General features: G+C 35.4%; 1 protein-coding gene across 2 annotated transcripts in view; it reads left to right on the top strand.

Annotated features, from left to right (window-relative positions):
- The first annotated feature begins 11,220 nt into the window (after positions 1-11,220).
- LOC129236402 (organic cation transporter protein) overlaps positions 11,221-13,375 on the top strand; it is a 59,170-nt gene continuing 57,015 nt past the window's right edge. The window contains exon 1 of one of the 2 annotated variants that reach the window (XM_054870774.1): positions 11,221-11,677. The gene's annotated coding sequence lies outside the window, so the exon portion shown is untranslated. Of the gene's footprint in view, positions 12,314-13,375 lie in introns of both variants that reach the window. The other variant, XM_054870772.1, reaches the window with a different exon arrangement.

Below are 13,375 nucleotides of genomic sequence, written 5' to 3'. Positions count from 1 at the left end.
CTTTGGAAAGCACATTAATTCGTCTTCCAAAAAAGAGGAATGTAGAGCCCAAGGGGGATGTTTGCTAATTTTTAAGCTTCTTGGTTTTATTTCAGGATCGAGATGCGCTGTCTTTTGAACAACCCGATGGATAGCTGATTGCTTTTTTATATGCCGCTTTCGCGTAAGCGCTTGTTTCACTTTGTTGCGTAATGTTGTGGATTATGGGTATAAAAAAGTTTAGGTATCAGTCGTAATGTGCTCGATTCGAGTCTTTCTTGGATATGTGGCATGCCAGTTTCTGCAAGAACATTCTTTGTATTCGACGTGGGACAAGCTCTGATGCTGCGTCTGATAGCCGAATGGTATGGTGCGTAAAGTTTTTTTTAGTGAGTTTACAGCGTGGTGCCCAAATATTGGAACGTCGTAATCAATGGCCGATAGGAGTAGAGCCTTAGTTATGTTGGTTAGGATATTCGAATGAATATTTGATCTTTACGATGGGAGGAACTTAATAATACTTAGTTTATCAAATAACTTTTTTCTTAAAACTAATGCTCCTTAAAGTTAAACTTGGGGTCAAAAATTATACTTAAAATCTTAAATGTATTTACATTTGGTATTTTATTGTTGTGGGCCGCCGTAGCCGAATGGGTTGGTGCGTGATTACCATTCGGAATTAACAGAGAGGCCGTTGGTTCGAATCTCGGTGAAAGCAAAATTAATAAAAACATTTTTCTAATAGCGGTCGCCCCTCGGCAGGCAATGGCAAACCTCCGAGTGTATTTCTGCCTTGAAAAAGCTCCTCATAAAAATATCTGCCGTTCGGAGTCGGCTTGAAACATCAAGACGCACACCACAAATAGGAGGAGGAGCTCGGCCAAACACCTAACAGAAGTGTACGCGCCAATTATTTATTTTTTTTTTTATTTTAATGTTGTATCTTAAATTAAATCCATCACATGTTTTTTTGTGGCAAATATAATATGTAAACTGTTACATTTTTGAAATGATATTGTATGTTGGCTCCCGATGTGAGAGACCATTCAGAAATTTTGTTTAAGATCTCTGTAAAAGTATCTTTGACTTGCGTCAGATCGAATCTTCTTAAAAAAATCAGAACGTCATCTGCATACATACAATGTTCTACTGGGAACTGGGATATAATTTGGCTAATTTTATCGAAAGCGATCATAAATATTGTGACTGATATGGGAGAGGCTTGAGGTATACCTTTTTCCAACGGAAGGCAGTGTGAGTAGTTATTATTGAGTTTAACTCAGAAATTTCTATTGCTCAAAAAAGTTTTAACAAAGTTTAGGGCCTACTTTGCAGTTTGCTAGTTCTTGAAGGACGACGTGTGCACCGATACGATCGTATGCCTTCTTGAAATCTAGACTTAGAGCTGTTAAATGCTCCATATTGGCGATTGTGGTTGCCGCGGAGTGTTCGAAATGTAGCAGAACATCTAAAGTACCATGCCCTTTTTTGAATGCTACTTGCTTGGCGCTAATTGACTTAGTTTAGCTAGCTTTAGTTAGAGAGGTTTAGCTATTGGTATTGCGTCTGCTACCTTCCAATTCTGTGGGTAAATACCTAGCGAAATAATTTCGTTGTACAAGTTTACTATCCTTTTTTAAAGGGAGAAGGACAGTTTTTCAACAAAGGGTATGATATCCTATCAAGGCCTGTTGTTTTCCCCTTAGAGTTGGCGACGGCTTTCTCAAACTCGTCAGTAGTGATATCAGATGTGTATCCCTTTATGCTGGAATCTGGTGCTGCTTACTACCATGTTTTGGGCCCCGGCGAAGTCGATCAGCCTCTGTCCGTTACCGGATGTTTCGTTGTGCAGGCTGAATTTTCCGACTGTGGGACCAAAAATTCCCTTCTTGTCCACCCTGGCGTTGAAGTCGCCAAGCACGATTTTTATGTCGTGGCGGGAGCAGCGCTCATAGGAACGTTCCAAGCGCTCATAGAAGGAATCTTTGGTCGCAACGCTCTTCTCTTCCATCGGGGCGTGGCGCAAATAAAGGAGCTGTTGAAAAATTGCTCTTTGATGCAGATTATTGCGAGATGCTCGTCCACCGAAGTGAACGACAATACTTGGCTACGAAGCCTCTTTCCTAGTTTGTTTGCAGGGGTCGTCATCTGTATAGGAAGTTCTCATCCGAGGCTTTGTTCCTGTTTTCATTGGTTGGAATTTTCACGTGGTGGGTCCCAAACCCAGTGTGCAACCAGTTATCCTAGGATGCTTCGCCTTTTTACGTCGGCTTGCTCTCGAACGGGTGTTCGGAAGCTACCCAGAGGATACGTTGGCTAATCCTGGACGTTGAAGCTGCTTAAATCTTCGTAACGTTGAGCTACTTAAACCATATGCAGAAGAATCGTCCTGGCCACTCCCAAGTGAATGGCGGTCAGTAACTTTCCCCACTTGCGTGGACTTCTACACATGGAACCGTCCTAAATTGGGAAATACTAACTTGCTATATATATTCAGCCTTACGCTATAGAGAATTTCTGTGCTGTGATAGACAATATTGTTATTGCCACAAATTTATTATTTCTCTCTTTACGTATTTATATATTTAAATGAATAATTGCATAAATTTTTGAAATGTAAGATGCAACATTTATAAATAAATAAAGAATTAATATTACTATATTATGACTACTTATTTACCTTCATATGAAAAGGCCCACCCTAATGCGCATATGTATATGTGTAGGTATTATCAACACAATACTCGTACTCTTTTTCTGCTCAATTAATTCGCCTGCTGTGAAAATGTAATGAACGGAAATTTTATTCAACTTTATGTAATAAAACTAAATCTTCTAATTGACGAGCAATGACAGTGAATAAGAGAATGAAAATTAGTTTGCCTTTTCCTCTTCTTTTTGTTTACTTAAATGATGCATCTTTTCTCCATTCTCGTTTATTGCCCCTTTCATTTGCCTTATTGTTGTGTTTTCTGACTAGCAAAGAATGGTGATGAGTGTTTAGGAACAAAGAGGCTAGTGAAAAATATTGCTAAATACGAAACTGCTTTTGCTGCTGCCTCTGCATTCCGGGGAAGTTAAATGCGCTTTTCAGAAAATATAATTTATAGGGGCCTTTCTTTCGTCTGAAGCGTTGCAGCATTGTTCTTTGTATTACATACTATAGAGAACATCTTACAGACTTAATCATAAACAACAAGATGAAAGAGTTTTCAGAACAGGAAACTGACCATTGAATTTAACAAAGGAGTTCCTCGTTTTACGTTTTCATTTAATGCAAATATTGTATTACCATACACAATACATAAACGTATAGGCGTTTTGCATTGGTTTCGCAGTTTCTTAAATTGTTTAAAATTGAATGTTCATGACTGCCGGCAAGGAAATTAAGGCTGCAATTAGTGGTGCCGTAACCATAATCATAGCCGCACTTGCGGATTAGCTGATATTGAAGTAGAATTAATGACAACATTTATATTTTGCTATGAACACAGATAATTTTCCACTAAGTCAATTGATTTTTTTTTGGTTCATTTCTATTAAACACATTTTTATTGCAAATATCAATGCCAACCAAAGTATTTCACAGCGGCTTACGGTTACGGGGAAAATCAAAATTCAATAGATACATTCGGCTACGGTTATGGTTATGGCGTTATGGTGCGACACCTGTAATCGTTTACAGTGATGCCCATATGTTTGATCAGAACAGTTGATTACAGTGGTTACGGTTATGGCTAAGATACGGCACCCCTAAATGCAGCTTAAGAGGCACGGCTCATGGGTATTCATTCAAATCATGCATGGACAAAGTTTGTCAATTGAATTGGTGTGAAATAGTAACTACCAGAAAAAAAATACCAGTCTAACGGTTAGACGCGATAGAAGTGAAACCTTTCGTAAAAGAAACTGAGAGAGAATGAGACGAAAGCAGCATTAGGAGCGGGATAATTATAGGTTCATTATAATATTGCTATAAAGTTCATATTTTATTTTCTTCATTTTATTATTATTCATCCTCAATGTTTTCAATTTCAACAAATGATACGAGTGGCTTATGATAGCTAAAATATGATACAAATGCTTTGGTTTCGATGTTGTCAACATATCTTTGAAATACCGCGTCAATTGTTGTTTTTGATCGTGTTGTCGATTCAGTGCGATTGTTACACATTTTTAAATTGAATGTTGTATTGAGAACGTCAATTAAAGGAACCGCTGTGTCCAATGCAAAATTTATGTTAAAATCGCCACTTAAAATCATTGTAACTTTATCGTAATCTTTTCTAAGTATCCGCGATACTTCGGGTGTATACTTTATTAAATTTTCGTAAATGAATTCCGTGATGCTATTTATTGATTGATTCGGTGAAATATAAATTGCCACAATTAAAACTGTTTTTCCATTGCTCAATCTGGTTTCGCATGCACATATTTCTCTCACTTTAGAGAGCTGAACAGACAGTGATTCTAGTTGTTGTGCATTCGGATCTATCTATGGAGTTACAATACGAGCACCGTCATTTTGATTGTGGTATATTGCAACACCGCCTGCAATTGCGGTAAATATTTAAAAATGAAAATATTTACGAATATAAAAAATACGGACGCAATACAGCACACGCGGTTGCTATTATGAGCGTACTAGCATACGTGCTAGCATACATACAAACATACATACGTATGACGCTTGAACTAAACACCAAAGCAAGTAATAGGCAGTGTAGTATACATACTACAATACTCACTATACTAGCGTGGCTCAGCAGTACACAGCCACACACATATACGTATATTAACATATAACGCTTCGTAGTGTCGCTTTTTCGTTTCATCGAGTCTCAAATCACTCCCAACGATTCTAAAGAAGTTTTCACTTCAATAAAATCTGATTAAAATAAAGTTACAAGAAACCCCTTTAAATTTCGGTTTGAATTGATATGAGTTCCGAGACAATTCATTAATTTTTTCTTCAAGTTAAAGTGTAGTACAATTTTGTAATAAAAAATTCTTGAAATTAAGGGAAATAGGAATAACAATAAATAAAAATTACTGAGTAAACGTTAAATATTGGTACGAACACTTTAGATGTAATAAACCGATTTTCGATTCTTTAGTCAAAAGAGAAATTGGAAAAAATAGGTGATATCGTATGTGCAGTGAAGCACAGTGTATACAGTGAACCAAATGTAAACACTCTTATTTGACAAATCGTTTGAACGCATTGGTTAAAAACTTTCATGAAGTGTCATTAGTTTTAGCCCGAATGAAATTTCTTTTTAAACATTTTTTTCGAATACTACTACGATTTAATGCAACTGGTAAACGATTTGTTCGATACCCAAAATTCAAAAGTTCTAAAATATTACTTATACCGTATTCAAGAAACCATTTGGCTGAAAGCGGATTTATATATTCAACGAAATAACTTCAGATATGCCAAACTCCTATATTCCAATGAAAACCAGTTAAACACCATTTCAGAGAGGAATACTTTTCACGAATACGTCACATATAGATTTATACTACTTTCAGCAATAATTCGTAGTTGAAAGAATTTAAACGAACAATTTAAATCAAGATGGCTTGGAACATTTCTTTGGCGCCAGTATTCAGGGAATTTCAATGACCACCTCAACCCACTTCAATTTAACTACTGTTTGCAGAAATATATGTTTGGTGAAAATGTAATAATTTATTTATTTGTGTATAAACACACTTATCATCTACGTTATGATTAATTTGTTCTGTTAGCAAAGAATACCGAAATACTCAGTGCAATGCTTAATGTTGAAGCCGATAAGACAAAGTTGATTGAATTGAGTTTGACAATGTAACATAGATCTCTCTGTAGAACTTAATGAAGACAGTATTGTGGTCGATGAATTTTACGAAGACGCATTGGAGTGCATCTCAGATTATATTATTAAAAAACTTAATTTAATAACCCAAATTTCGGACGAAATTGGATGGTTCATACAAAACGGGGGAAAACTTGATCAAACCAAAGGAAACATTTTTAAAAGATTTACAACTTTTGAAAAATATGTTTTTAGAAGTTAAGGCAAAGATACTTAGCAGTAAAAATGTGTATTTGATGAACTATTGGAAAAAGTAGAAATGTCACAATTGGCATAGACGTAACAAAGTTATTTTTCAAAGGCAGGATTAATTTTCGAATCAAACCTTTGTTTTATGTTAAACGTATTTTTTGATATTATTTTACAAAATTTTAATTAAAATATCATACTGTATTCTTAGGTACTTTTACCCTATTTGCTTCCTATCGGTTAAGGGGTTGCATGGGTTTCGTCGGGTAAAAAAAGGCCTATTTTAAATTTTTTTTCTGTGTAAAAAATTATTTATTTAATTCAAACTTTCTTCTGTCTTATAGATACATATTTAAAGAATAATTTCTGAAATTTTCAAAAAACAAAAAATTAAAACTCTTCCATTGTGACGTCATTTCCGGTGACCCCTCGAAAAAAAGGTGAGTCCGTGTTGTCAGCATAACTCCTGGCAGGATTATCGAAAATAAAAAAAATTAAATAAGTGTTTTAGTTAAGACTATAAACTCGTGCTTGAACGAAGGAAAGAAAATAAAAGTAAAAATTGGAATTTTGGCCGACATTTTTCCAAAAAAATGAAAATTTCGGTTAAATTTCCTTGACATTTTTTTTTTAAATAATTAGTTGTAATTGAAAACACGGTTCCGAGAAAAACGCGTTTAAAGTTTTGAGTAGCAATAAAAGTGGCTTGGAGCGCACACCTTCGAAAGGTTGTATCTCCGAAACTATTATTCGGATCGACTTGAAAATTTGGGATAATATTCTTGAGAAATTGTTGTAGAAATTAATAAGCAAAAAAAATTGATTTTTTGAACCCACGAAACCCATGTAACCCCTTAATGGAAGCTACTAACTGTAACTACTAACACAAATCACTACAAAAAATTATTAAATAAGCATTTCGTCAATGGCTGGCTCACCCTTACTTTTTTCTCCTCTGTTGAGAATTTTAATCTCGAAATGCTATTGACGAGTTCCGACTACGCAGACAATTTGCAGAGCACCTCTGGCGGGAGAGTGGACTGTTCGATGCTATCTAGAAGCTTGGAATGGCTAACTGTATCGAAAGCCAAAGTTCATTATGCACCTTGAAGTCACCAACTATCAAACGGTTTTCACATCTGAGCAGCGCCTCAATCCTAGGGCGATATCTAGGAGGAACCGAGGAGCAGGTGACATTGTAAGGTGTTTTCCCTACGATCGATGTCTTCATCAATAAGTTTTGTGGTTGCGCAGTGTGGTGAATTATAAATGGGGTGAGAGACATGTGGGGTTTTTTGTATTGCTAATGCTGTGCATGTCGTTTTTTTGTTATGCCCTGATGGTGTTATCATAATTTTGCTTTGCCTAAATGCTTTTTATACCATACTTTTAAAAATGGAATTTTTATGGTATATTTCCATGAAGAACTTAGCCGCAGAAGTATCAAAAAGAGTTAATTCGAACAAATGATTTTTATTACACTTTGAGTTAACTCCTTGTGAAAGAGGTGCAAATCAATAATATTGCAAAGAATTGCCTATTGATGGATTGAGAAATTGCCTTTTACCTATACAGATGGATTTGGTTCACATTGAAAATATATGTATGTAAATTTGTTACGTGGGAAGATATAAGTTCGGTTATTGACTTTTCTTATGAAATAAGAACATCTGTGGACAAGTGTGCATTAAAGATAGTAGGAAAGTATTTCGGGATCTTGAGACTACACTAAAGATGTCCCGCGATGGGATCAACAGTTGCAATAATATTTGCATCGTTACGGCGAGCTCTCGACAAATGTAAGGACAAATGAGCCATTCTCAACTGTATTCTTCCCTATTATGCCATATTTAGTAAAATTTTACGCCTTCTATGGATCGCTGAGAAATATTTGTAATACAGGGTGTTTTTTAAGAGCTTGAGAACTTAAAATGATAGTCCAATACAAAACATAAATATTTTTGGAATGATTTTTTATTATATTCTAGTCGATAGTTTCATGGCATTTATTTTTTGTATATGATATTCGGCATATGTCAACCGCGTCCACTAGTTATATGGTTCATTTTAACAGTCCAATTTTTGACTACTTTTTCATGTAAATTTGAATAATTAATCTAAATGAGGTCAATCAATAAATTTTTGCACCAGATGTATATTATGGGCATATAAGCCAAATGCCAACAAGTTGAGACCGACGACGAATCGACAACCAACCACCTCCTATTGACGAAGAGCTTCAGCAGCCTCACGATCGCATAACTTTGGCTCAATTACGGTCTGGATATTATAGTAGGTTAAGCTCCTACTTATCCAGAATCGACCCCGACATACTCAATATATGTATGTATGTCCGGCATGTGAACGCACACCGCACGATACTAACCACCTATTTACATGCCCACTCAAACCCATTCTCCTAACATCCCTCTCCCTCTGGACCCAACCGGTCGAAACAGCACGTTTCCTGCCCCTCCCGTTAGTTCAGTTAGACGATGACGATCGGTGAATATACCCCACTAGCAGGGCCTAGTGCCTGATACCGCAACAACAACAACAGCAGCTAAAAAACACCCGATACTTTCAGATCAGTTCCGATATAGAAAGATAATTTGACCAAGCATATATCGTTCTGGATATAAAAATGCGGACATAAAAAATATGATATTATAGTTGCTACAGTTTGTTTTTTTAAATACAGATGTTTAATTTTTTAAGTTAATAGTTTGTGTATATATTTATGAAATAAGTTATCAAGAAGATTAGTGTTTTACATTTTCAATGGTGTGGAATTTGAACATAATTTATTACTAAAAAATACTTCAACATTACAGTATTAAATATTCTAAAACTCTAGTTTTGGTCCAGAAATAACGGTATTTTTTCCTTGATATATTTCAAAGTCATACAACATGCCATTTGAACTACAAAGACAAAATAATTTAATTCCCCATTTTATTGGCTTTTTAGGCATGTATTGCCTAAGGACAGTCTTTCCTTTGAAAGGTACCATCATTTCATCCACACAAAGATTCTCTTCTTTGGGGATAGTATACAACTTTTTAGTAAAGATATTTATTAATGGACGAATCCTGAAAAGTTTGTCATTGCCTGGATCACTTGTTGTGAACTTCAAGTTGTTTCGCAAGGAATGAAATCTATTCTTTGTCATATTTTGACGAAATGCCGGAATATCTGTGGGCGCTGTCCAGTACATAGACAATCTGGGATAACCAATTGTCCCAATCATAACCTCCAAAGCAAGAAACTTAAAAAATTCTTCTTTCGTTAAGTTAAATGATGACCGTCTTTTAAAAGAGAGGCTTGGTTTGTCGCCTGCACTACTTCTTCAAAAAATTCTACAGTAAAATACTCCAAAAAGTACTGTACTGGAAGTTTTACAGCGTTACTTGAATAACACTCAGAAAACTGGTTTTGGTTGATAGTTCGAAGTACCAGCTTCTGAGCTAGAGCCATTTTCATACAAAACTAGTTCGTCATTACATTCCCCGTTGATATTTGTAATGCTTATATCATACGGACCTTGACGACTAAGCTCCTCCATCATAAAAGTTTCATTATTGTCAAATGTCTCAAATAAATCCTCTAACATTTCTTCGGATTCCGAATTATCAAAGTCTGAGAGATCTGAGTCCTCGAAATTCTCCAAAATCTTTTCTATAACACTGTCGCTAATTTTTCTTGCCATATTTGAAAATAATATTCCGCAAACAACAACACGTCTCTCTGCTACCAGTTTCAATCGCAAATAAACTTCTTCTGCAATCTAATGCAAGTTAACACCTTACGAGAAATTTGTTGCCATATGGCAAGAAGCTTAGTTTTAAAAATCAGCACAGCTTTTAAAGCTGCGAGCGAAAAAATATTTATATGCCAAATGACAGATTGAACATTTTTCTATATACTTTATTCAAAAATTGTTGAAAACATTTGCCCAAAATGCCTGAAAAATCTAAAAATGCAAAATACAAATTTCAGAGTGAAGTGCTATATGCCAGAAGGCTTTCTTTAAAAATGTTGTATTACCGATATATAATGGGCGGTTATTATTTATTTTAATTCTGTTTAACCATTAAACTTCAATTTTTAAAAATATGTAACAAACAGGTTGATATTTTTTACAAGAGAGTGTTGACGGCCTTTTAAAGTTTACTGTTGCCATATGGCAACAATATCGCGAAAGGGTTAACAACTCTCCCCACTCACCTATGCGCACCGCTCCTATAAAATTACATCACGTTGGCGTCCTATACTACCATTCGTGTATCTAACAGGCCATTAGACTTGGGGTTATCATTTAATCAATTCGGTAAGAATTGTAAGGGGTGGGAAGCGAACTAAATACTTCCAAAAAGTTGTATGCCTTTATATAGGTTTCAAGCGCACAAAATTAGAAAGGCTAAGCTTTTAAGCGCCTGAAAAACAAAAACCAGCCCAAGTTAGTGAGCATGGCCTTCCCGTATAGTGGTTTCCAAAAGAAAATTTTGGGTGAAATAAATTTTAAGTTACTCAGCCTTCATGCCGGAGTTAAAACTGTGATTCTGCCAAGAAAGAATATTATATGAAAAGGGGCAGTGTTCAGTGACTACTATCAAATTACATTTATGTATATGTATAGTAGATCGTAGCGAAATTTAGTTACATACAAGACATACATTACAAGAGTCTCTTTATGGTTTCACTCGTTCCTGATTTTAAGGGGTCCATATCTTTAGTATCAGCATAGATGTGTTTTCCTTGTAGATACATACGTTGTGTTGCTAAAGTCACAGGTATCGTTTTCTTTTTATTGAAGTTTTTGCATTCCCACACAAATCAAACCTTAACCAAGAATTGATCTCTGAGAATGGATTTGTGGTGTTGATCTCCACACTTTATTTTAACTTTTTGAGAAGATAAGGTAAAGCGTGTACAAATCTGCGGCGTTGGCGCTGGCAAAGCAGTCCATTCGATCGAGGCACAGCCAAAGGGGGACAATTAAATCAGTTTCTACGCAAACAAACAACAAAGCCGGTTAAACGTGCAATGTAAACAACTGAATAATGGCAAATAAAAAAAAAAAATATTAAGAAAAAGGAACAACGTACAGCTGACAGCCGCATTAAAATAATACACATCACCTGGCGCTGATTTTGCGGCCGCCAACCGAGGAAGCGAGGTCTGGCGTTTACCTTTCGGTCGCTGCCCTTGAAAAAGTTGCTGGTTGTTGGCGTTGGCTTTGGTTTTGGTTGTTGAGCCGACGCCGACGCTGTCGTTATCGTCATCGTTATAGTCTTTACATTTAAAATCGCCTTTAAATTGAGCCTAACGCTTCATTAGCTTTGGCCATTTAGTCGATCGTGTGCATTCGCGCTGTCAACAAGAAAGATCGCTAAATAACCAACTACTCGGTAAACAGTGTTGTTCATCCTGCCGGGTGCCGCCGACGAACGTAAAGCCAAAGTATTACAAACGCGCAGAAATTGTGAAAAAATGTGTGGTTAACGAACAAAGGAAATTTATTTTCACGAAATCATCAGAAATTTAAGCATAACAAAGCCAAAAGAATTTTTTCTCCACAGAATTTTTTTCCCGTAAATTTTTTTATAAATAAAACGTCGATTAGTAGACCACAAATATACATACGGGTATGCATTGAGTAGACTAAAATAATAATAAAAATAAATATTGCTTGTACGGAAGCAATTAACGTTTGGACTTCCAGAGGCTGCCATTTCTTTATGTTTGTAATTTTTGCTGTTATTGTAATGCAATTTGAATTTTCTGCAACTCAGCAGTAAGTGAAAGACAAAAGAAAAAGAAGAAAACAAACCTAATTTTTTTTAATAAATTATTGTAAACAAAAGTGAAAAAAGAAGATCAAAAACGAGTGTGCGTGCACTGAAGAGAATGTCTACAAGTGCGCCTTGATGTTGATCGTGCCAATTTCATGTAAAAAGTGCTTAAATGTGCAAATTGTTTTTGTCTCTTTAATAACATTTTTTTGTGGGTCCTCATTTTTGTTGTGTCGTATTTGTTTGTCTTTTTGCTCAACGAATTTATGCACAAAGTCATAATGAAATTTTCCACTACGAGTATTTGTTAGTGCAATGCATGTGCATAACCAACTATAATTGTTTAGACATGGAAATACATAATTACCATTAATTGACTTATCAGCCCCACAGTTTTTGCATAAGTGCATTCGGCGAAAAAATCGTTTACATATACGAGTTTAAGCATTTCAAGCAAATGATCGGCGTATAAAGTATTGTTGTAGCAAGGTATGTATTCACGCAAATATGTATGTACATATGTATCATACATAGTGGATGTTTACTAGGGCGGGTCGATTTAAAAATCGCTCATTGCTCTGTGAAAATCGTATTCTAGGGATCAAAATAAGAAACTTTGCCGAAGGAACCAAACCTCTAAAACGAATTCTGATGTCCCTCAATTTAAAAATATAACCATTTTTGGCCTTTACATGAAAAGATCAGCTAAATGGCTATGTTTTTTCTTTATTTTTATTTATTCATAATAATAATTATTATTTATTTATAATAATAATATCTATTTTTTCTCTTAAGAAATTTATTTAGTCAGAACATATGTAAATGAAAAAATTCATTTAAGTAAGTTATAGAAAAGAAACTCATATCAAAGAAAGCGACATCAGAATTCTTTTTAGAGGTATGGTTCCTTCGGCAAAGTTTCTTATTTTGATCCCTAGAATATGATTTTCACAGAGCAATGGGCGATTTTTTTGCCTCCCCACAAATCGACCCGGCCTAATGTTTACCCTGCAGTGAAAAGCCAAACTAGGCGGTAAATATTCTGATGCATTAACTGGTATGTGGTGAAGAAGCCATACTAGTTCCAGAGTGACTAGAATTGTAGCAGTGGCAAATGGCCCAATTAAAGGGATATGTGAACAAATATTCTTTCATTACCATAAATAAGAATGCAGAAAATAGTCCCAAGACGTTTCATCGGGTGACTTTGTTGACGCAGACCCTCTTCATATGAAATACTAGGACTTTCTCTACCTCCATTTGTACTTGGCTCCTGTTTATTTAGGTGAAGTTGCTGTGCAAATAACTAGACCGATCTTCTGATTTTCAAAGATTAAATCGGAATATTGACACCAAATGTCGAATTTCGAAAACACGAACCAGATATTTGAAGTGTTTTTTATACGCTTTTTAAGTTTCTTCAGTACACTTATTCTTTTTGCTTGGTCCGTTTTCCATAACGGTACATCTCTGAGGTATTGACAAATAGTCAGTATAATTTTGGCATTGCCATATAAATATTGTATTTCTTTACACTTAGATAGATGTAAT

Source organism: Anastrepha obliqua, chromosome 1 (genome assembly GCF_027943255.1).
Source record: "Anastrepha obliqua isolate idAnaObli1 chromosome 1, idAnaObli1_1.0, whole genome shotgun sequence".
NCBI lineage: Eukaryota > Metazoa > Arthropoda > Insecta > Diptera > Tephritidae > Anastrepha > Anastrepha obliqua.
Note: the sequence above shows the minus strand (reverse complement) of the source record. Positions and strands in the feature narration are given on the sequence as shown.